Here is a 24,560-nt window from a genome sequence, read left to right as displayed (position 1 = left end):
TGACAGGGGATGTCCACGGTAACCAGGTCTCTGGCACTGAGCCTGGCGCTGTTGTGCAGGAGGGTAGGAGGGAGAAGAGGAATGTGGTAGTCATAGGGGATTCCATAGTCAGCGGAACAGACAGGAGATTCTGTGAGTCTGATAGAGATACCTACATGGTGTGTTGCTTCCCAGGTGCCAGGGTATGGGATGTCTTGGATCGGGTCCAGAATATTCTGAAGGGAGAGGGTGAGCAGCCAGCTGTCTTGGTACATGTTGGTACCAATGACATAGATAGGACAAGGGAGGAGATCCTTAAGAGAGATTTCCGGGAGTTAAGAAAGAAGTTAAGAAGCGTGACCTCCAGGGTAGTAATCTCAGGATTGCTACCTGTGCCACGTGCTAGCCAGGGCAAGAATAGTAGGATCAGGCAGATGAATGCATGGCTGAGAGACTGGTACAGGGGGCAGGGCTTCAGAATCTTGGATCACTGGAATCTCTTCTGGGGGAAGTATGACCTGTTCAAAAAGGACGGGTTACACCTGAACCCAAAGTGGACCAATATCCTGGCAGGAAGGTTTAATAGAGCTGTTAGGGAGGCTTTAAACTAATTTGGCAGAGGGATGGGAAGCGGAATGATAGAGCAGAGGAGGGGGAAACAGAAATAAATCTAAGATAGTGAGCAGTAAAGATGTCAGGAAGGACAGGCAGGTGCTGGGGCAAATTTGCAGCCATCGGGATGAGTTGCATGCCATAAGGTTGCAGTGCAATCAAAGCAAAAAATACCAAATACTGGACTTAAGGTGTTATACTTAAATGCACGCAGCATAAGGAATAAGGTGGATGATCTTGTCGTACAGCTACAGATTGGCACGTATGATATTGTGGCCATCACTGAGACATGGCTAAAGGATGAATGTCTCCGGGAGCTGAACATCCAAGGATACACAGTGTATCGGAAGGACAGGCAGGTAGGCAGAGGGGGAGGCGTGGCTTTATTGGTAAGAAATGATATTAGATCATTAGAAAGAGGTGACATAGGATTGGAAGGTGCAGAATCTTTATGGGTGAGCTAAGAAATTGCAGGGGTAAAAGGACCCTGATGGCAGTTATATACAGGCCTCCCAACAGCTACAGTGATGTGGACTACAAATTACAACAGGAAATAGAAAAGGCTTATCAGAAGGGAAATGTTATGATAATTGTGGGGGGTTTTACCATGTGAGTGGATTGGGAAAATCAGGTTGGCACTGGATCTCAAGAGAGAATTTGTAGAATGTCTGAGATGGCTTTTTGGAACAGCTTGTTGTTGAGCCCACTAGGGGATTAGCTGTACTGGATTGGGTATTGTGTAATGAACGAGAGGTGATTAAAGGGATTGAGGTGAAGGAACCCTTAGGAGGCAGTGATCATAACATGATTGAGTTCACTGTGAAATTTGAGAAAGAGAAGCTGAAATCCAATGTCTCGGTATTTCAGTGGAGTAAAGGAAATTACAGCAGCATGAGAGAGGAACTGGCCAAAGTTGACTGGAAAGGGACACTAGTGAGAAGGACGGCAGAGCAGCAGTGGCTGGAGTTTATGCAAGAAGTGAGGAACGTGCAAGACAGATATTTTTTCCAAAAAAGAAGAAATTTTCGAATGGAAAAAGGATGCAACCGTGGCTGACAAGAGAAATCAAAGCCAAAGTTAAAGCAAAGGAGAGGGCATACAAGGAAGCAAAAATTAGTGGGAAGACAGAGTATTGGGAAGTTTTTAAAAGATTACAAAAGGAAACTAAGAAGGTCATTAAGAAGGAAAAGATGAACTATGAAAGGAAGCTAGCAAATAATATCAGAGGATACTAAAAGCTTTTTCAAGTATATAAAGAGTAAAAGACAGGTGACAGTAGGTATAGGACTGATAGAAAATGATGCTGGAGATATTGTAATGGAAGATAAGGCGATGGCGGAGGAACTGAACTAGTATTTTGCATCAGTCTTCACTGAGGAAGACATCAGTAGTATACCGGACACTCAAGGGTGTCAGGGAAGAGAAGGGTGCGCAGTCACAATTACAACAGAGAAAGTACTCAGGAAGCTGAATAGTCTAAGGGTAGATAAATCTCCCGGACCAGATGGAATGCACCCTTGTCTTCTGAAGGATGTAGTTGTGGAGATTGCGGAGACATTAGCAATAATCTTTCAGAATTCAATAGATTCTGGAAGGGTTCCAGAGGACTGGAAGATTTCAAATGTCACTCCACTATTTAAGAAGGGGGCAAGGAAGCAAAAAGGAAATCATAGACCTGTTAGCTTGACATTGCTGGTTGGGAAGTTGTTGGAGTCGATTGTCAAGGATGAGGTTACGGAGTACCTGGAGGCATATAACAAGATAGGCAGAACTCAGCATGGTTTTCTTAAAGGAAAATCCTGCCTGACAAACCTATTGCAATTTTTTGAGGAAATTACAAGTAGGCTAGACAAGGGAGATGCAGTGGATGTTGTATATTTGGATTTTCAGAAGGCCTTTGACAAGGTGCCGCACATGAGACTGCTAAACAAGATAAGAGCCCATGGAATTACGGGAAAGTTACATACGTGGATAGAGCGTTGGCTGATTGGCAGGAAACAGAGAGTGGGAATAAAGGGATCTCATTCTGGTTGGCTGCCAGTTACCAGTGGTGTTCCACAGGGATCCGTGTTGGGGCCGCTTCTTTTTACGTTGTACATCAACGATTTGGATTATGGAATAGATGGCTTTGTGGCTAAGTTTGCTGAAGATACGAAGATAGGTGGAGGGGCCGGTAGTGCTGAGGAAATGGAGAGTCTGCAGAGAGACTTGGATAGATTGGAAGAATGGGCAAAGAAGTGGCAAATGAAGTACAATGTTGGAAAGTGAATGGTTATGCACTTTGGCAGAAGAAATAAACGGGAAGACTATTATTTAAATGGGGAGAGAATTCAAAGTTCTGAGATGCAACAGGACTTGGGAGTTAACCTTAAGGTTAACCTCCAGGTTGAGTCAGTGGTGAACAAGGTGAATGCAATGTTGGCATTCATTTCTAGAGGAATAGAGTATAGGAGCACGGATGTGATGTTGAGGCTCTATAAGGCGCTGGTGAAACCTCACTTGGAGTACTGTATGAAGTTTTGGCCTCCTTATTTAAGAAAGGATGTGTTGACGTTGGAGAGGGTTCAGAGAAGATTCACTAGAATGATTCTGGGAATGAGAGGGTTAACATATGAGGAACATTTGACCACTCTTGGACTGTACTCCTTGGAGTTTAGAAGAATGAGTGGGACCTCATGGAAACATTTCGAATATTGAAAGGCATGGACAGAGTGGATGTGGCAAAGTTGTTTCCCATGATGGGGGAGTGTAGTACGAGAGGGCATGACTTAAGGATTGAAGGGCATCCATTCAGAACAGAGATGTGAAGAAATTTTTTTAGTAAGAGGGTGATGAATCTATGGAATTTGTTGCCACAGGCGCAGTGGAGGTCAAGTCATTGGGTGTATTTAAAGCAGAGGTTGATAGGTATCTGAGTAGCCAGGGCATCAAAGGTTATGGTGAGAAGGCGGGGCAGTGGGACTAAATGGGAGAATGGATCAGCTCATGATAAAATGGCGCAGCAGATTCGATGGGCCGAATGGCCGACTTCTGCTCCTTTGTCTTATGGTCTTATGGAAAAGTCACTCTTCTGAGACAAAGGCTTCCTCCTTTTGATGACCTTAACATTTTTGCCTCTATTACACTTTAGATTTATCCAAACACACAAATAGATCTGTGCCGTGTGTTCTTGGCAAATGTTTTTAGACAAAAACCCAAGAACTCCTGGAAAATGTTACTTCAGTTGTTTTGTAATAATCAGACTCTGTTCCAGTACTTCACTGGTTTAATCAGAACATAGAAAAAATCTGAAATTATTTTACAGAGTTATCCTACTGGATTCCTTCTTGAAAACAACTTCTTACATACCATACACTTACTGGCTTTTCTATTCTAATTTGTTCATGTTTCTTCAAATCGATTTTAACTTCTGTGCTTCGAGTTCTACATGGCAGATTAATGACAAAATTGACTGACCACAACTTCATTACAAATGCCCTGAGGAAGTAATAATAGTTATAACCCAGATTTCTCCAACCCTTTTATGTGGAAGGTGTGATTCTAAATTCAGGCATTTAGAGAACAGGTCATTTGGCCCATCAAGTCTGCACCAAACTTCAATCACCCATTTGTATTAATCCTACATTAATCCCATTTTTATTTTCTGCATATTGTATTGTCCGATCAATTATCTCCATCCCCCATATTACCACTCACCTGAACACTATGGGAATTTTTACACTGGTCAATCTAACATCCATTTCTTTGAGATATGGAAGGAAACTTAAACACCCAGAGGAAATCCAGGCAGTCACAGGGGGAATGCTCAAACTCCACACAGACAATACCAGAGGTTGATATTGAACCCAGGTCTCAGGTATTGTTAGCTTTACGAACTGCTCAACTTGTGCTGCTCTTCAATATATGCTCCCCAAATCCCTCCCACCAACTTTAAGCAATACTTCTGGAAATAAACACTTTTTAATTATGGAAACAAGCTGACTTCTTGCTATTGTTCAGCATAAAATAAGATTAAAAATAAGGAAAGAGGATATTAATCAGAGAATGGTGATTGGGTAATAGAAATATTGTGTTTGAAAATCCTAAAAACTATAGTAGAATGGGTAGATGCATCAGAGCAAGGAATCCCACAAGAGCGATAACAATTTGTTTCAAATTCAAGCTGTAGAGTTATTGAGATTGTGTTCACTGGCAGATGGGCAGACAGATGGGCAGTTCTTTAACCTATGGCCTCCAAATTCTGGAAGATTAATATTCAAAATGAGAAACAAAGCCTTTATATGGATGATATCAAATGTAAACCTGACACTCAGAAAGGAAAACATGATAGCCAACACATGCTCCTTGTTCATTTAGTTTCCATACCATTTTTATGAACTGACATTTGTTAAATGTAAGCTGTGACTTTTAAAGAGAGACACTTTTAAAGCATTTAGAAACATAGAAACCATAGAAAATAGGTGCAGGAGTACGCCATTCGGCCCTTCGAGCCTGCACCACCATTTAGTATGATCATGGCTGATAGTTCTTGCTTGCATTCAAACAAGTTGCCAACAATATCCCGATGCAGATTTTTGACCTGAAACATCCCCACCCTCACAAACGATGCTTGAAACACTAAGTTTCTCCAGCAGATTGTTTGTTGCCTAAATGGGTCGAGTGGCAAGCATGAAACATTAATGCATACTTCATTATCAGTTGTGTCCTAGTTGCTAATAATCAAAGTTAAGGCATTTCACTGAGTGCTGGTGTCAAGAACAACCATATTGTTTTCTTGGTCTGAATACAAAGGAAGAAGGGATTTGTTGGGTTACATAATGCTGCCATTTTAAAGATGGAAGCCTAAGTCAAAATTTTAATATAGTGCTAGCAAAGCATCTTGATTACTCTTGAATGTATCCGCACAACGGGAGAAAAGAGTGTACTCTGCCAGCTTCTTCTTCATTCCAAGTACACAAGAATACTTGCGTTATTTTGCAATACCCATGCAAATTTGCCACATTGAAGTGTTGACCATATGGCCCATTAAATATAGCAAGCATGATGGAAGGATGCAGTTCTTTAATGCCAGTTGCTCACACATTCACAAAAAGTGGGAAATATACTGTGCATTTATGTGACACACATCTTTTACATTAGCATTTTCAACAGTCTCCTTTTGTATTAGTGTTTAAATTTGATCCATAAATGAGACAACAGGTGCTGACAAGAGGGTTCATGACAATTCAGAATCGTTAAGTCTCAATTCACTCAGGTATTCATGTAAAATGGGAAACCCATTTTTGCTTTCCAGCAAATTTTCCTTGCTGTTGACATTAATGAAACCTTTCCAGTCTGCTTGTCTGCTAAATACTACTTGTCTGATCTTCAAAGGCTTAATAGATTATATATTGCACCACAATTCTGATGCCTAGAAATTCATCCACAATCAGTAGAGCTAAATTTGCTATAAATGATCCTCAACTCATTGTATTCTGCCTCTGAAATTCTGAATGTCAGAAGTCTAGATTTGGGATTAGATTTAGTTTTATTTGTCACATGTGACACGAATACTGCTCTCCAAGAATGAACTTAGAAACAAAAATAATTCCTGGAACAAAAATACCTCAACATTAAATCTCTATACCCAGTTTGGAAGATCACCCTGCCTTTGTTAAAGCAATTTTTTTTTAATTGGCCACTTTCCATGACTGTGATGTTCAATTAAGTGTAATTTTGATAGGAGCTTTCTGAATTACCATAGTAATCTTGGCAGAAAAGCTTGAGAAGGGGGATGAATGTTTAGACTCTTTCTGTGAGGATTCAACCAAGCTTCTGATGAAATTGTTGTAATTGTGAGAGATTTTGTGAGAACTCCAGTGAGAAACCCATCGTGATTGTTGCTTACAAGACTAGTTTTGTAACATGGGCTGAAAATTACTAAGACTGAAACAAATTAATTTATTGGCGAGGATTTTGAGGTTAACGATCAACCAATTGCACTCACTGCAAATCTCTGGGCTAAATTCACACTTAACACATACATATACAAAATGCTGGAGAAACTCAGTAGGTCAGGGAGCATCTATAAAAGGAATAAACTGTCAATGTTTTGGGCTAAGGATTTTCATCATCCCAAGTGTATGAATATGCTAAGGTATTTCAAGGTAAAGGAGAAGGGGGATAAGTCCTGGGAGCCTAATGAAATATACCCCTGGTTACTGAGAGAGGGAAGAGATAAGATTGCTGGAGACTTGAGTAACATCCTCTCTAGCCCTAGGCGAAGTCCCAGTACACTGGCGAGCAGCTACTGTTGTTCAAGAATGGAGATGTGTGGGGCAGGTATTTTTTTTTTTAAACACAGAGTATTGGGTATGTAGAATGCACAGCTTGGGTCGGTGGTGGAGGCAGATACATTAGTGACATTTAGATAGACACAGTTAAATAGTTACATTAAAAATAGTGCAAAACAGAAATAACATTAAAAAAGTGAGGTAGTGTTCATGGGTTCAGTGTCCATTTGGACGGCAGTGGGGAAGAAGCTGTCCCTGAATTGCTGAGTATGTGCCTTCAGGCTTCTGTATCTCCTTCCTGATAGTAACAATGAAGAAAGGGCATGCCCTGGGTAGTGGGGTGTCTTAATAATGGACGTCACCTTTCTGAGGCACCTTGAAGAAGTCTTGGATACTGAGGTGGCTAGTACCCAAGATGGAACTGACTAATTTTATAACATTATGTAGCTTTTTTTTGGTCCTGTGTAGAAGTCCCCCCAATAAAAAACTACAAAAATGTTTTGCATACATTAATCCTTTAAAGTAAATCATCTTTATTGAACCAAAGTGAGAACAGCCTCCTGTGTGCACGTTGCAATAGCAGATCTCTTAGTGCTGGGGAACTGCCAAAAAGTTGAACAGCTAGGAAGTCAAAGAACAGAGCATAGCTGTAAAATTGTCAGTGCGCTGCTGCATAGGAGATACACTTTCACAGTAATTCTGGATCTGTGAGGAAAATCCAATAGTTTATTCTCCATTAAGAGAATAAGAGTTAAGTGTCTGTACCTCCCCACTCAATTCAGCCCAATGTGATATATTTGCAGCTTTGTAGGAAGTCTTTGACCTCTCTCTCAATCTGATCTCAGATTTGAATCAAAGCTCTCACACATTGCAAAAGACCACCATTCCTCCCTCTGTTTTTGTCAAATCATGTATGGGTACTGATCTTTCCTCAAACCATACAGATGGAAATGAATTTCTCACAAACCTACCTGTTATAACATTGTGCCATGATGCAAAAATGTGATTTTAGAAAAATGACATGTCCATGTTAAAATATAAGCAGGCAAATGGACTAAAATATGAGAATAATAGGTTACTTTATCTAATCATGAAAATTCATTGGCTACATGAGATTACCTAGTTAATGAAGATGTATTAATGTCATTGATTTCAATCTATTTTCACTTTCCTTGAATTCAACATAAGAAAACAAAAAGAAACAAAATTGTTTTCAACAATTGCAACAACACTCATAGAGAGTTTATTTGGCACAAAGTGTTTGAGGGTGGGGGTGGGAGGTTTATAACATGATTACTTCTGACATGATAGATACTCTAGACTTCTTTCAAGCAAGGTTGTTTGATACCACTTCCACTAAAACTGTGATGCAGTGTGATGAGATTTCATATCTTCTGCTGAGAAAAAAACTGCCGAATGAATCACAGCTTTAGCTGTGGTGCCTGTTGTTTACTTTTATTTATCCTCTTTATTACTGCTAACAACATCATCTTTGGTTACAAAAGAAGACAATATTTAATCTATGTTAAAATATCAATTTTTTTGATATTTCTGGAAACATTTTACAATGAGGAAGTAATACACATGGATCATAGGCTGTGGAATAATCAAAGTTTACACGAGACCAGCCAGTGAACACCAAACAAAACAACTAAAAACATCATTAGTTTCTGGATGTTATCAGAGATACCTTGATATCAATGTATCAAAGCAAAACTTTAGAAGTGACATCTTTGTTTATATCTATCAATCCCCATCGCTGTACTTCCAGAGTGTTCAGCAATCAAAAAAGTCCCCAATCTTTTTTAAAGAACAGAGACTTTTGCAAATGTTGTAAGTGTCTTCTTCTTTATAGCATTACAGAATTATAGACTGGATCAAAAAACTGGATCATGTTCGACCCATTTTCCACAAGAACTGCTGTAACGACTTCCAGTAAGGAGGCTAAGCTTTGGAAATAATCCAGACTCCCCAGGCTAAAAGGAAACATGATAAAGGCAGTGATGCTTCACATTCTGATGAGCTGAATCCCTTTTTTAAGCACACTTTGACAGGGAGAATAACAGTGCCCATGTGTAAATCCCCACAGCATCAGGCAACCCTGTGATCTGAATCGCAGAAGCTGATATCAGAACATCTTTCCAGAGGGTGAACCCCTGCAAGGCATCAGGCCCTTAAAGAGTACCTGGCTGGAGCGTTCTAGCACATCTTCAATCACTTACTGCTGCAGTCTGATGTTCCCACGTGCTTCAAAAGGGCTGCAGTCATGCAGGTGTCCAAGAAGAGCAAAGCGAGCTACCTCAATGACTATCACCCAGTAGCACTCACATCTACCATAATAAAGTACATCAAGAGTTTGGTTTTAGCTAGAATTAGATCCTACATAAGCAAGAATCTGGAACCACTGCAGCTCACCTACCACCACAACATGTCTACAGTATACGAACCTCACTGGCTTTCCACACTGCTTTGGGGCATTAGACAAGTGCAACACATATATCAAGATGTTGTTTATCAAGTACAGCTTGGTATTCAATACCATTCTTCCCTTCGTAAAGGCATCCACTAGTCTTGCGAGACCATGGACCTGCGCCTGGAAAGTCTTCACTCTCCAGGGCGCAGGCCTGGGCAAGGTTGTATGGAAGACCGGCAGTTGCCCATGCTGTAAGTCTCCCCTCTCCACGACAGTGATGTTGTCCAAGGAAAGGGCATTAGGACCCATACAGCTTGGCACCGGTGTCGTCGCAGAGCACTGTGTGACTAAGTGCCTTGCTCAAGGACACAACACGCTATCTCGGCTGGGGCTCGAACTTACGACCTTCAGATCGCTAGTTGAATGCCTTAACCACTTGGCCATGTGCCCACATTATTCCCTTAGTAGCTTCTAAATCTGGACCTCTCGACCTCCCTCTGCAACTGGTTCCTTGATTTTTCTCACCGTGACACCACAGTCTGTGTGGATCAGTAATAACATTTTCTTCTCACTGACAATCACACAGGTACACCTCAAGAGTGTGTGCTTGGCCCACTGCTCTGTACTCATGACTGCGTGGCTAAGCACCGTTTAAGGAGCATTTATAAATTCACTGATGACACCACTGTTGTTGGGAAAACCTCAGATGACCATGAGGAAATATACAAGAGTGAGATAGGTCAGCTGGTTGAATGGCATCACAATAACAACTTTGCACTCAATTCAGCAAGACCAAAGAATTGATTGTGGACTTCAGAAAGGAGAAGTCGTGCGAACACAGACGAGTGCTCATCGAGATGGGTCATCAGTGGAAAGGGTGCAAAACTTCAAGTTCGGAGTATCAACATTTCAGAGAATCTGTCCTGGATCCAACACATTGAGGTAATCATGAAGATGGCACATCAGCAGCTGTACTTTGTTAGGAGTTTGAAGAGATTTATTATGTCACCAAAGAAATGAAAATTTCTATAGATGCACCATGGAGAGCTTTCTGACTGGTTGCATCACAGCCTTGTATAGAATCTCCAATGAACAGCATCACAAGAGGACATCAGCTCCATGACAGGCACAATCCTCCCAACCATCAAAATATCTACAAGAGGCAGTACCTCAAAAGGTTGGCATCTATCATTAAGGACTCTCACCAACTGGGATATGACCCATTTTCATTACTACCATCAAAGAGAAGCTACAGGGGCCTAAAGACTTATACTCAGTGATTCAGGAGTAACTTCTTCCCCTCCATTCGCAGAATTCTGAACAATCCATGAACCCACTAACACTACCTCATGATTCTTTTTATTGGCTCTAGTTATTTATTTTGTAATTCATGGTAATTTTATGTCTCTGCTAACAAGTTTCACATCATATAAGACAGTAACAATAAACCTGATTCAAAATCTGTAATTAATATATTCAAGAAATGTTTGTACTTTATAAAGAACCATACTACTAATAGTTAAAATGACATCTGTCTTTCCTACTCAATTCAGAGTAAATGAGGAAACCATTTCAGGAGCATGGGAAACTACTAAATGAAAGGTCTGAAACCAAACTCTGCAGTGAGAAGGTAATTATTAGCTCAGCCACCTACTACCAGAATCAATAGCTTGGTTTTGAAACACACTGCCAAGCTTCAAAAGTGACTGCCCTAATTGGAAGAAGTTTAGCAAAGATGTGGAATTTGCAAAGCAGAGGATTTATTTAGGAGATTGAGGCACTATAGATGGCACAGTTAGACTGTATGATTAAACAGATACAATTTAAAATTAACAAGTAGGTTATATAGACAATTAAAGAAGAGGGATAATTAAACTTGAAAACAAATTGCATAAGATTAGGCCTTCTGTTCATGTGCAAAATTATCACCAACATTTAGTCAGGTAAATTGCCTCTTTCTGTATTGTAATTTCCAGGGAATTCTATCTATCTAATTGATATGTGTAAATTAACAATATCCATTCACATTCAAGTAGACATTCAATTTTGAACTTAAAAGGAAGATTCTATTTGGTTGCTAAATTATCTTTTTCCTAAGTTCTATCAATTTTGGCTGTCACATCAAGAAAGATCAATGGAAAGTAATTCATCTGTTCAAATAATGTTTGAACTGACACTGATAACAGTGTCAGAGGGACCTACTAGGTGGATTGCTTAATCTTGATTTGACTCTTTCTGCACAGTGGCAATGGAAGGATCATTGATTTCTCCAGTTCAAACAATGGTCCGAATCCTGATGTCAATCATTTCTGTAATGAAAATAAGTGACCTCTATATAATTTAGACTAAGTCAGCTAAATATATCATAGATATGGAAGAGCACATGCTTGTTCAATTTACAAGTTGCCCAAGGTATCTTATTTAATGGACAACAGCAGCTCGAGTCATTTTGTAGATGGCTTATTTAAACTAATTTAAAGTTAGAATAGAAAAGTACAGCATATGACATTTTACAGGAAAAAAAAACAAAGCACACGTTCACTATTTATATTTCCTTTGGTTCTCCATCACAACATAAATTTATCTTTTACATAACTTGGCAGCTATCTAATTCATGCAGAGTGCCGGAGGTCCTCTGCAGTTACTGGGAGAGTTGTATGACCAACCATTCTGGCCGTGAGTTATTCTATCGGCTCAAGTTCTAATTTAGCAATGGATTCAGAGGTGTATGTAAGGGCAATTGTTGAACTATGTTCTTATTCCCGAAATTCATTTAAATTCAGGAAATAAAATGCTTGAATTTTGGATGCTTTCAGAAACCCTTCTGTTATCAAAAGGCCATAAGGATCAGTTTACGAGTAAAAGAAGTTGGGTGCCACTTGGATGAATGCAGAGGAAGGTGAACAGTGCATCCTATGAAGCCATGTCAATACCATGTGAAATCTGCAATCCTTTCCATTGTGGCTCCACCCAGGTAAATAAACCTTTGTTCCAGGAATAAGTAAACTTGTGTTCTACTATGAAAGAAGCCACTTGAACATGCAAATAAACCAAGCATTGAGTAATGCATACTTCATTGTGCTTGTTAACGCAAAGTGACTTCCTGGTCAATGATCTTGTAATCCAGATTATACAATACCCCTATATATGACAGCAGCTGTTTATCAGTGCTTTAACATAGTAGAGATCTGGCAAATTCAGCTCCAACCCAAAATAGGACCTTTCACTGCCTGAATCATGTCCAAGTCATAGATATAATAATTGTAACCTATCTTACTGCCTGTTCTGTAACAAAGCTCTGATTCATCACAATCTCTATTTTTAATCCAAACTTGTAAGGCGTTTCTGTCAGACAGACCAGTTTAATATTTAGTCTGTCAACAACTAACAATGAACTTCCCCACTCCATCAGTTCATCTATTTGCTTTATGGTGTCTTCAAGCAGCAATATATCAAAGAGCAATTTTATTTCTTCCTTTTTGCAGTGTGGTTTGTACATGGACAAATATCTTAACTAGCTTTATAATTCCAGATCCAACATGTCGTACAAGCAATCCAAATGCATTCCATATTGTGAGTCAGAAATTCACAGTTGATCATAGGAACTAAATGGGTGTGGGCATGGTATTTGTATTCACCAATGTACAATTGGTTTCAAATAGAACCTTATGTTTTGTATTGAGGGTAATTGATTCTTTCATGTATTTAACTTTGGCACAGTAGTAATTTCTCACAAAATATATCACAAAGACAATCCTAAACTTCCTCTAACACAAGGATGGCGAATATTTTTGAATGCATGTGCTGAGATTAGTGATAATCTTCCGAAAATTTTCTTCAGTGCCCTGGTAATTTTGAGTAGAAATTATCATTGATTAATGAATTAGTAACAATAATTATGCATTTTTTAATGAAAAAGGATGAGTCCTGTTGCTTACTTGTATTCATTGTTTTACTATTAATAAGAGTGTAGCAGAGACAAATTGAAATAAATGAAGCATTCAAGAAAACTTGTTCAAAAATCATTAATATTAATCTTTTAAAAAGACAACTGAAAAATAACACAATTTCTTAATAGTAATATTAGTGTATGTTATACAGTATATAACATAATGTGAATGTAAAATTTTAAGTCGTGGTGCATATTCATAAAAGATTCAGTAAGGGAAATAAACACAATTTACTCTCATGGAGACTTCTGTTGCTGCTCTAACGATGCAGAATATTTTATATCCAGCTTGTATTTGGATGTTCAGAGAGTTACGCACATAACACTATTTTCATCAGTAAGTCTACTCCCATAATTAGACCTGACAAGTTCATCACTAAAAACAATAGATTCACATGAATATTCATGGAGGTGTGAAACAGCAGACAGTATTTATCTTTATTATCACAGAATATCCAGCGTTCACTCACAATCAATAGAAGGCAGCATACACAGTTTGCACAAAATAGAAGGGCTGAAGGGCCTATTTCTGTGTTGTAGTCATCTATGACTCTGTAACTCTATGGCTCTAAGTACTTACCCATTTCAGAAGCCAACTCAGAGGATAGTTGGGGTTTTAGGATGTCAAGATTCCACATTGGAGGATAACTGAGATTTCCTGGAGGATCACATTTTCTCTTTTTTGGCCTCGCAATTCAAACAATGTACCAGCGTGGACCTATTATGTTCTTCTGCTCTGATAACTTCACATCTAAGATATCATTGCTGGACCTCAGTGACACTGATGTTCCTGTCAAAAAAGGGTTTTGGGCAGTGTGGTCTTTTCTGCTCAAAGACATCAGCTTATAATACAAATGATTCTTAATGAATTACCAGTAGGCAGGTACCGTGGAAATTTTAATTGCCTACTGTTTAGTTTCCAGCATGCACGTGCTGTTAGCACATGTGTATTTAAACATCCAGTCATCTAGTTCTTTTTTATTTTAGCCTCTAGCATTTGGATCCATCTCATCATTTTCAACATGGCATTTCATTCCACTTCTGTATCTCTCTTAACTTGTAAAATTATTTTACTAATTACCAATAGCTATAGTTAGTCAAAGGAATTTGTCTATTTAACTACTATTACTACCTTTTCCTAAATGTACAGTTGATTTTGTCTGTCATGTGACTGGTGATATAATGTATATCGAGGTTAATATTTTGTACTTTATATCTGCTTCTCAATATTAAGACAACCTTAGGTTCTACGCTCCATTCCAAGACATCACACTCATTTTGTTTCTTCCTACCTCTCATAGCTTTCAGCAAACTATATTGTTCTTTTTCATAATTGTTTCATTATTTTAACTTGATGACTGACTGATTCCCATGTATTCTTTAGTTGATTTAGCTGCTACATTGCATGTATTACTTTATCCAAAGACTAATCTTACTCCCTCAGCAGAGTTATTCAGATGTCCACAAACTGCTGTAGTTTTCTCATGATTCATTAAATTCTGAAGCTTTTAATGCAAGTTATTTATTCTGTAATATCTGTTTTGGCCAAGTACTACATATGAAAATGTTGTCCACTTTAACATTCACATGTTTCTTTTTGTTGAGGAATCCTATGCTTCTTAAACTTCTTATCAAATACACAAATTCTTTGCTTTCTCAATGCTGAAACTGGCTCAAAGCTTGTATTACTTCAACCAAGGACAAAGGAAGAACTGCTTTCTTCCGAAAGTTATTGTCAATTTCAGTAGCTGCTGCAGAAATTCCTAATCACTCTTTAATCCTCTTCAAATTATCTTCAAGAATTCTGCAAATAACCTGAGCACTAGTTGAAGATATAAATAATGTCTCAGTGCTTTTCTTGCTAATCTCCATGAGATTGTCCTTTCTTCAGCAAGTACCCATTTCCATCCAAAGTTTTGCTTTAAAAATATCATGCAGAAGTCAGCCAATATTATAGCAATACACCCAAGGTGCTGGTGACACTCAGCAAGTCAGGTATCATCTTTGTTGGGGGGGGGGAGGTGTGTCAGGAATAAACACTCAATGTATTGGGTCAAGTCTCTTCATTGGACTGAAAAGGAATGGGATAAAGGGTGGGTGGGAAAGAAGTTTGAAATAAGAAGCTGGGAGGAGATAGATAGAGAAGATGAAGGGCTGAAGAAGGAACCAGATAGAAGAGGACAGTAGACCATGGAAAAAAGGGAAGGAGGACAGGAGCCAGATAGAGGTGATGGGTGGGAGAGTAGAAGAGAAGGGGTGAGAATGGGAAATGGAAAAAGAAAGAAGGATGGAGGTTAGTCAATATTTGAGTCCTGGTTCAGCAGCTCTGGAGCAAGAACTGATTTTACTCCAGTGTCTGAATATGTCAGATTATTCAAATCCAGCCCATTTCTGTTTGTGATGGGGAAGAAGTGTGAAAAGTTGCCATTTTAATAGCAGTACTCAATGAAGGACTATGTGTACCTGTCAAATAGTTGAATTCTGTTTATTGCTAGCAGTAGTAGATGATGGAATAGGATTTATGAGACACCACAAGTAAATGTGAAAGGGTGCTGAATACACAGCAGGAAAGTGTATCAGCTCAGTAAGATCTCTATTCACCACACTTTATTGCCACATATTTCATAACACCATAAGACCTTGGAGCAGAATTAAGCCATTCAGCCCATCATGTCTGCTCTGCCATTCGATCATCATTAATTTCTTTTTCATCTCAACCCACTCTCCTGCCTTCTCCCCCATAATATTTGATGACCTCCTATTAATCAGAATCTATCAACACTCAATTCAAATATACTCAATAACACTGTCTCCATAGCTGAATTCCAGAGGTTCACTACCTTCAGCCTAAAGAAGTTCCTCCTCAACACTTTTCTAAAGAGATATCCTTCTATTCTGAGGTTGTGCCTTCTAGTGCTGGACTCTTCCACTATTGGAGACATTCCTTCCACATCTACTCTATCTAGGCCTATCAATAGTCAGTATGATTCAATCAGAGTCCCCCTCATTTTTCTAAACTCCAGCAAGTACAAACCTGCTGCCATCAAACACTCCTCATATGTTAATTTTTTCATTCCCAGTATCATTCACATAAATCTCTACACCATCTCAAAGACAGCACAAGCTTTCTTAGATATGGGGCTAAACTGCTTATAATAATCCACATGTGCTTTGACCAATGTCATATAAAGTTTCAGCATTATAACATTGTTTTTATATTCTAGTCCTTGCGAAAGGAATGAATTGAATTGAATTGTCTTTATTACGTACATCCTTCATATATTGTACACGAGGAGTAAAAATCTTTACGTTACATCTCCATCTAAATGGGCAATGTGCAATTTATAGTAATTTATAATAAATAGTATGTACAACAAGATAGTCAATATAACAGAAATACAGTTGCGTCAGCATGAATTAAGCAGTCTGATGGCCTGATGGAAGAAGCAGTCCCGAAGCCTGTTGGTCCTGGCTTTTATACGGTAGTGCCATTTTCCAGATAGTAGCAGATGGAACAATTTGTGGCTGGGGTGACTCAGGTCCCCAATGATCTTCAACCCTTTTTTATACACCTGTCTTTGTAAAAGTCCTGAAGAGTGGGAAGTTCACATCCACAGATGTGCTGGGCTGACCGCACCACTCTCTGCAGAGTCCTGTGATTAAGGGAGGTACAGTTCCCATACCAGGCAGTGATGGAGCCTGTCAGGATGCTCTCAATTGTGCCCCTTTAGAAAGTTCTTAGGATTTGGGGACCCATACCAAACTTTGTCTGATGTGAAAGAGGTTAACATTGTATTTGTTTTTCTCACTACCAATGCAACCTGCAAGTTGACCTTTAGAGAATCCTGCACAAGGACTCATAAGTCCTTTTGTATCTCCCATTTCTGAATTTACTGTGTGTTTAAAAAATTGTCTGTACTTTTATTCGTTCTACCAAAGTTCATGACCATATACTTCCCTGCACTGTATCCTATCTGCTGCTTTGGGCATCCTCCTAATCTTTCAAAGTCACCAACATGACTGTCCAACAGTTTGAAGAATCACTAGATTCTGGAATGGATCTAGGAAACTAGAAAATTGTAAATGTCCCTCCAATCTTAAAAAAGGGAGGAAGGTGGAAGAAAGGAAATTATAGGCCAGTTAGCCTGATTTCAGTGGTTGGAAAGGTGTTGGAGTCCATTATTAAAGATGAGGTTTCAGGGTACTTGGAGGTGCATGATAAAGTAGGGCAAAGTTTACATGGTTTCCCTAAGGGGAAATCTTACTTGACTAATCTTTTGGAATTCTTTGAGAGAATAGCAGGCAAGTAGACTCAGTAGATGTTGTGTACTTGGATTTTCAGAAGGTGTTTGACAAGGTGCTACACATGAGGCTGCTTAACAAGATAAGAACCCACTAGTATTACAGGGAAGATACTAGCATAGATAGAAGATTGGCTGATTGGCAGGAGGAAAATAGTCAGAATAAAGAGTGCTTATTCAGATTGTCATGTGACAAGTGGTGTACTGCAGGGGTCAGTATTAGCACGCCTTCTTTTCATGTTATATGTCAATGACGGATTTGATGGCTTTGTGGCCAAGTTTGCAGATGATACAAAGATAGGTAGAGGGACAGGTAGTGTTGAGGAAGCTGGGAGTCTGCAGAAGGACTTGGAAAGATTAGGAGAATGGGAAAAGAAGTGACAGATAGAATATAGTGTAGGAAAATGTATGGCCATGCACTTTGGTAGAAGAAATAAAAGTGTAGACTGTTTTTTAAGTGGGGATAAAATGGGGTGCAGGATTCCCTAAAGGTTAACTTGCAGGTTGAGTTGGTGGTAAGGAATGCAAATACAACGTTAGCATTCATTTTGAGCGGTCTAAAATATCAGCACAAAGATGTGATACTGAGGCTTTATAAGGCATTGATTAGACCGCACATAGACTATTGTGAGCAGTTTTAGGCCCTTTACCTAAGAAAAGATGTACTGGCATTGCAGAAGGTCCAGAGGAGGTTCACAAGAATCACTCCAGGAATGAAAGGGCTGATATATGTGAAGCACTTGATGGCTCTGAGCCTGTGTTAACTGGAGTTTAGAAGAATGTGGGGGGATCTCATTGAGACCTATCAAATACTGAAAGGCCTAGACAGAGTGGATGTAGAGAGGATGTTTCCTATAGTTCTTGAGTCTAGTACCTGAGGGCACAGCCTTTGAATAAAGGGACTTCCATTTAGAACAGAAATGAGAAGGAATTTATTTAGCCAAAGGGTGATGAATCATTGGAATTCATTGTCACAGATGGCTGTGGAGGCTAAGTCAGTTGGTTAGTCAGGGGGTCAAAGTTCATGGGGAGAAGACAGGAGAATAGGGTTGAGAGGGATAATAAATCAGCTATGATGGAATGGCGGCACAGACTCGTTGGACCAAGTGGCCTAATTCTGCTCTTATGTCTTATGGCCTTAATTGATCCATTTATATTTATTCTCCTTTCATTGTTTTTATCAGGCTGTGTTTGCAGCAGACTTTTTGAGCTTAATGTGGTGCTGCTCCATTTCTAAGCACTGACATCCTACATTTCTGTGGCAAAGGGCAATATGCATATCTATCACATAATGTACTTTAAATAATCTGGTAAGTGATTAAAATCTAAAATAAAATGCAGGAAAAAGAGAAAAAAATCTCAGTCAATTTGTGGTGGAATTGCATCTTGATGGACAGTGAGACCAATGGTAGAAGGGTCGCTTTGAGGAGGCAGAAAGGGGAGAATAAAACATGATAGATGTCCTGGTTTCCAGCCAATAACAGTATGTTTTTACAGGTTCATATGGCAGCCGGAACAACAATGTGAAAGGAGCAGAAAGTATTCCAAAGGCTTTTTTAGGCCATTACTGCCTCGGGTATATTTAGTTCCCAGATCTTCAGAGCTGGGAGAAAAAGATGCATATTTAATGGAAACTGGTTCTCTTCAAGTATATGTGTTATTTAAACATCTTCATCTGCTTTTCTAAACATTTTGAGGCAAAGCAAAAGGATAATGATCTTGTAAAAACTCATAACGCAAGATATTGCAACCTATTGCTTTGAAGCTAACGCTGCAATCTGTCAGCATTACTGTGAAACAGTCACTTTTTCTGCAGCAGCTTTAAACTGCTAATTGTAAGCAATATTACTACAGGCTGTTTTGACCATTCTCATCACTTATTTAGGGATTATGTTCCAAGGATATTTTTTTTCTGGTTAATAATGGAAGATTTTCTTGTGGTTTCTTTCTGTCCTAATAAAAATGGATTGTGCTTCTCTCGTGCAGATGGAATGAAAAGAATAGTCTCAAAGCTAGCTAATCCATCAACAGTTCATCAATTAGTATCAACACTGTCACCTGAGTGCATGAAGGTTGTATGTTCATGCGTCACTCTAGAGATTTGAGCATGTAATCTACATTGACACTTCACGAAAAGCTTGCTACATAATCCAGGTAACGTCTTTCAGATGAGATGGATAACTAGGCATTGACTGCCCCCTGAGGCCCATTTAAACATTTTATGGCACAGTGTGGGTGAATTGCAGTTATGTAGGACTCATCTGGTATAACTTACACAGAGTGAACAAGAAAGACAATTGCACATCTATTTTTGTCTGATGGTGTAATTTAAAATTGACCTTACCAGGATTGAAATTTGAAGAAGATCATTTCTGAATCATTTAATTTCACACAAAATTTGACTGGGCAACCGTGTGATGAAAAGTCACTGGGTGCCCTCCCACTCCTAGTACTATGCACCAACCTTGCCTCCTTTATTTGATTCTGTATGTCACCTTCTTTTCCTATCAGGTTCCATCATCTGCAATTCTTTGTCACCTCCACCAATCACATCCCAGCTTCTGTCGGTATTTCTACTCTCCCCTTCTCTATACAACTATTACCCCTCATCATCTAGACACACTTATTGTATGCTAGCACTTTCTCCACCCCTTCCCTCCACCTTTCTCTTCTGGTGACTTCCCCTCTCGCTTTCAGATGAGATGTCTCAACACATCAACTGTCCATTCCCCTCCATAAATCATCCCTGTCTGGCTGAGTTACACAGGGGAATTGTTCAATAGTCTTAAAAGAGTGCGGTGGAAGCCATCCTTGAACCTGGTGCTACTCGCTCTCAGGATTTTATCTCTTCTTCCCAGTGGGAGGGGGTGGAAGAGAGAATGTCTGGGGTGGTTCGGATTTATAATTATGCTGGCTGCTTTACTGAGGCAGAGAGAAGTATAGACTGAGTCAACGTAGAAGAGGCTTATTTCTGTGAGGTGCTGATATATGCACATAACGCTCTGCAGTTCCTTGTAGTCATACACAAAACAGTTGCTAAACCAAGTCATGATGCCTCCAAATAGAATGCTTTCTATGCAAAATCAATAAAAGTTAGTGAGGGTCAAAGGGAACGTACCAAATTTCTTTAGCCTCCTGAGGAAGTGAAGATATCAGTGAGCTTCATTGGCTGTTGTGTCAATGTGGCTGGATCAGGACAGACTATCGATGATATTCATGCCAAGGAACTTGAAAATCTTAATCCTCCTAACCTCAGCACTGTGCAGGTGCACCAGATATGCACCAGCTTCCTCTTTCTCTCTTTCCTGAACTCAGACTCATCATTAACTGAGATACAGCCAACAATGGTAGCATCATCTACAGACTTGTAGATGGATTTACAACAGTTTCTGGCTGTGCAGTTGTGAGTGTATAGGAATAGAGAAGGGGGCTGAGGCCACGGCCTCGTGGGAATCAGTGCTGGGAATAATCCTGGTGAAGGTGTTGCTGCCTATCCCTACTGATTACAATCTGTTGGTCAGGAAGTCAAGGATCCAGTATTTAGATCCAGGTCTAGCAGCCTGGAGATGAGTTGCCTTGGAATTGTAGCATTGAAGATGGAGCTGTAGTCAATAAACAATAGTCTAATATAAGTTTCTCAACTGTGCAGATGCTCCAGAGATGTATGTAGGGTCAAGGAGATGGCGTCTATTGTAGACCTGTTTTAGCGGTAGGCCAATTGCAGTGGTGAAGGATTTCTGGGAGGCTGGAGTTAATGGTATAACCAGCCTCTCAATAGTGCATGTCAGAGCCACCAAGCAGACATCATTAACACATGTTGCCTTGCTTCTCTTAGGTACTGTGCTGTATATAGCCTTCTTAAAGCAGGTGGGAATCTCAAGTGAAGAAGAAAGAAGCTAAAAAGTATCTGCAAATACTTCTGCCAGCTGATCCATACAGGATGCAAAGGACATAGCCAGGAACATTATTTAGGCATAATAGACAGGAGCTACAGAGAGGTAGTCCCCCCTTTATTACAGGAGATAGGTAACTGGGTGACTATGAGCAGAAGGAGAGGAAATGCACCTCTGGCCGTTCCCCTCAATATGTAACTGTAGATACTATTGAGGGGGATGACCTACCACTGACCAGGTTCTGGCACTGTCTCTGGTGCTGTGGCTCAGAAGAACAGAGAGGTGAAGAGGACTGCAGTGTTGATAGGAGATTCTTTAGTCAGAGGAACAGAGATGAGGTTGTGTGTGTGCAAAAGTGACTCATGGTTGCTATGTTGCCTCCTGGTGCCAAGACCAGGGACATCTCGGATCATGTCCATGGGATTCTCAAGGCAAGGGTGAGCAGGCAAAAATCTTGGAACATATTGGCACCAATGACATAAGTAGATAAGGTGAGGAATCCCTGAAGACAGATTTTTGGTTGCTAGGTAGAAAGCTGAGAAACAGGACCCCTATAGGGTAGTAATCTCTGGATTGCTGCCAGTGTCACGTGTCATGTGACAGTGAGGGTAAGAATAGATGACTTGGCAGGTAAATGCATGACTGAGCAAATGGCGCGAGGGCAGGGGTTCAGATTTACCGATCATTGGAATCTCTTCTGTGAAGTTATGACCTATACAAAAAGGGACGGGTTACACCTGAACTGGAGGGGGTCCAATATCCTTGTGGGCAGGTTGATTAGAGTTGTTCAGGTGGGTTTAAACTCATTTGTCAGGGGGATGGGAACCACAGAGATAGTGCTGAAGATGAGATGGCTGGGTTACAAAAAGATGCAATGTGTAAGACCATAAGATAAAGGAGCAGAATTAGGCCATTTGGCCCATCGTGTCTGCTCCACCATTTCATCATGGCTGATCCAATTTTCCTCTCAGCCCCAATCTCCTGCTTTCTCCCTGTATCCCTTGATGCCCTGGCCAATCAATAATTTATCAACCTCTGCCTTAAATATACATAACGATTTGGCCTGCACAGCTGCCTGTGGCAAAGAATTCTACAGATTCACCACTCTGGCTACAGAAATTCCTCCTCATCTCTGTTTTAAAAGAGCACCTCTCTATTTTGAGGCTGTGCCCTCCAGTTTTAGACTCTCCCACCATAGGAAGCATCTCTTCACATCCATTCTATCATGGCCTTTCACCATTCGATAGGTTTCAATGAGGTCACTCCTCATTATTCTGAATTCCAGTGAATACAGGGTCAGAGCCATCAAAGCAATCTTCATATGACAAGCTGTTTAATCCTGAAAACATTTTCGTGTACCTCCTTTGAACCCTCTCCAGTTTCAGCACATCCTTTCTAAGATAAGGGGCTCAAAACTACTCACAATACTCCAACTAAGGCATCACCAGTGCTCTACAAAGTCTCAGCATTGCATCCCTGCCCCTACACTCCAGTCCTCTCAAAATGAATGCAAACATGGCACCTGCCCTCCTCACCACAGACTCAACCTGAAAATCAAACTCCAGGAAATCCTGCACAAGGATTCCAAGTCCCTTTGCACCTAGGTTTTTGTATTTTCTCTCCATTCAGAAATTATCCCTTTCATTTCTTCTACGCAAGTGCATGACCATACACTTCCCGACACTGAATTCCATCTGCCACTTCCCTGCCCATTCTCCAAACCTGACTGTTCTTCTGCAGCCTCCCTACCCCCTCAAAACCACTCGTCCCTCCGCCCATCTTCACACCATCTGCAAACTTTGCAACAAGGCCATCAATTCCATCATGCAAATCATTGATGTACAACGCAAAAAGAATCGGTCCCAACACAGATCCCCGCGGAACACCACCAGCCACCAGCCACCAGCAGCCAACCCAAAAAGGTTCCCTTCATTCCCACTCCTTGCCTCCTGCCAACCAGCCACCGCCCCACCCATGCCAGAATCCCCCCTGCCACAGCATGGGCTCGTAGCTTGGTAAACAGCCTCGTGTGTGGCACTCTGCTAAAGGCCCTCCTAAAATCCAAGTACACAACATCAACTGATTCCCCTTTGTCCATCTCAAAGAATTCTGGTGTAGTGAGACTCCTAGCAAGGCGAGGCCGATGATTGAGCAAAATTACAGTCAACAGGATGAGTTGCAATGCAAAAGGTGGACAAAATCGAAAAAGGTGAACACAGGTCTAAAGGTGTTATTTTTGAATGCGTGCACCATGTGGAATAAGGTCGACGAACTTGTAGCACAGTTACAGATTGGCAAGTATGATGTTGTAGGCATCACTAAATCATGACTGAAAGGAGATTATAGCTGGGAGCTTAATGTCCAAGGATACACATTGTATTGAAAGGTCAGGCAGGAAGGCAGAAGGGGTGGCGTGACTCTGTTGGTTAAAAAAAAATAATTAAATCATTAGAAAGAAGTGACATAGGGTCAGAAGGTATTGAGTCATTGTGCATAGAGCTAAGGAACTGCAAAGGTAAAAACTCCCTGATGGGAGTTGTATGCAGACCCCCAAACAGTAGTAAGGATGTGGTCCACAAGTGATAACGGGAGACAGAAAATGCATGGCCCTTCCTAGCGTGTCGCACCAGACAGTCAGCCATTCTTGTCTGGCGCACAGTGTCAGGATTGGTCTCCTTTCAGATTAACCGGGTCACGATATGAACGTTCCTGACTCGACCCTTGTTTTTTTACGAGGCTGAGTGACTAGCTCGACGCTGAACCTAGCATGGATGGAAAGCATGCTCCAGCAGTGGCCCAACTTGGATTCGAACTCGAGAGCCTTCGCTCCAAAGTCCGGCGCTGATGCCACTGCGCCATCAGCCGGCCGAATGCATGGCAAAAGGGCAATGTTACAGCAGTCATGGGGGATTTCAATATGCAGTTAGATTGGGAAAATCAGGTTGGTGTGGGATTCCAGGAGGGGGAATTTCTAGAATGACTACAAGATGGCTTTTTAGAACAGCTCATGGTCCAGCCCATTAGGGGATCAGCTATTCTGGATTGGGTGTTGTGCAATGAACCAGAATTGATCAGAGAGCTTAAGGTAAAAGAACCTTTCAAAGAAAGTTATCATAGTATGATCAAATTCATCCTGAAATT

At 40.4% G+C, this 24,560-nt stretch overlaps 1 protein-coding gene across 2 annotated transcripts in view; it reads right to left on the bottom strand.

The window, feature by feature from the left end:
- The window catches only part of LOC134343418 (zeta-sarcoglycan), a 981,051-nt gene that overhangs the window by 361,827 nt on the left and 594,664 nt on the right, over window positions 1-24,560 (bottom strand). The window lies entirely within an intron of this gene.

The sequence above is a fragment of the Mobula hypostoma genome, chromosome 3 (genome assembly GCF_963921235.1).
Source record: "Mobula hypostoma chromosome 3, sMobHyp1.1, whole genome shotgun sequence".
Lineage (NCBI taxonomy): Eukaryota > Metazoa > Chordata > Chondrichthyes > Myliobatiformes > Myliobatidae > Mobula > Mobula hypostoma.
Note: the sequence above shows the minus strand (reverse complement) of the source record. Positions and strands in the feature narration are given on the sequence as shown.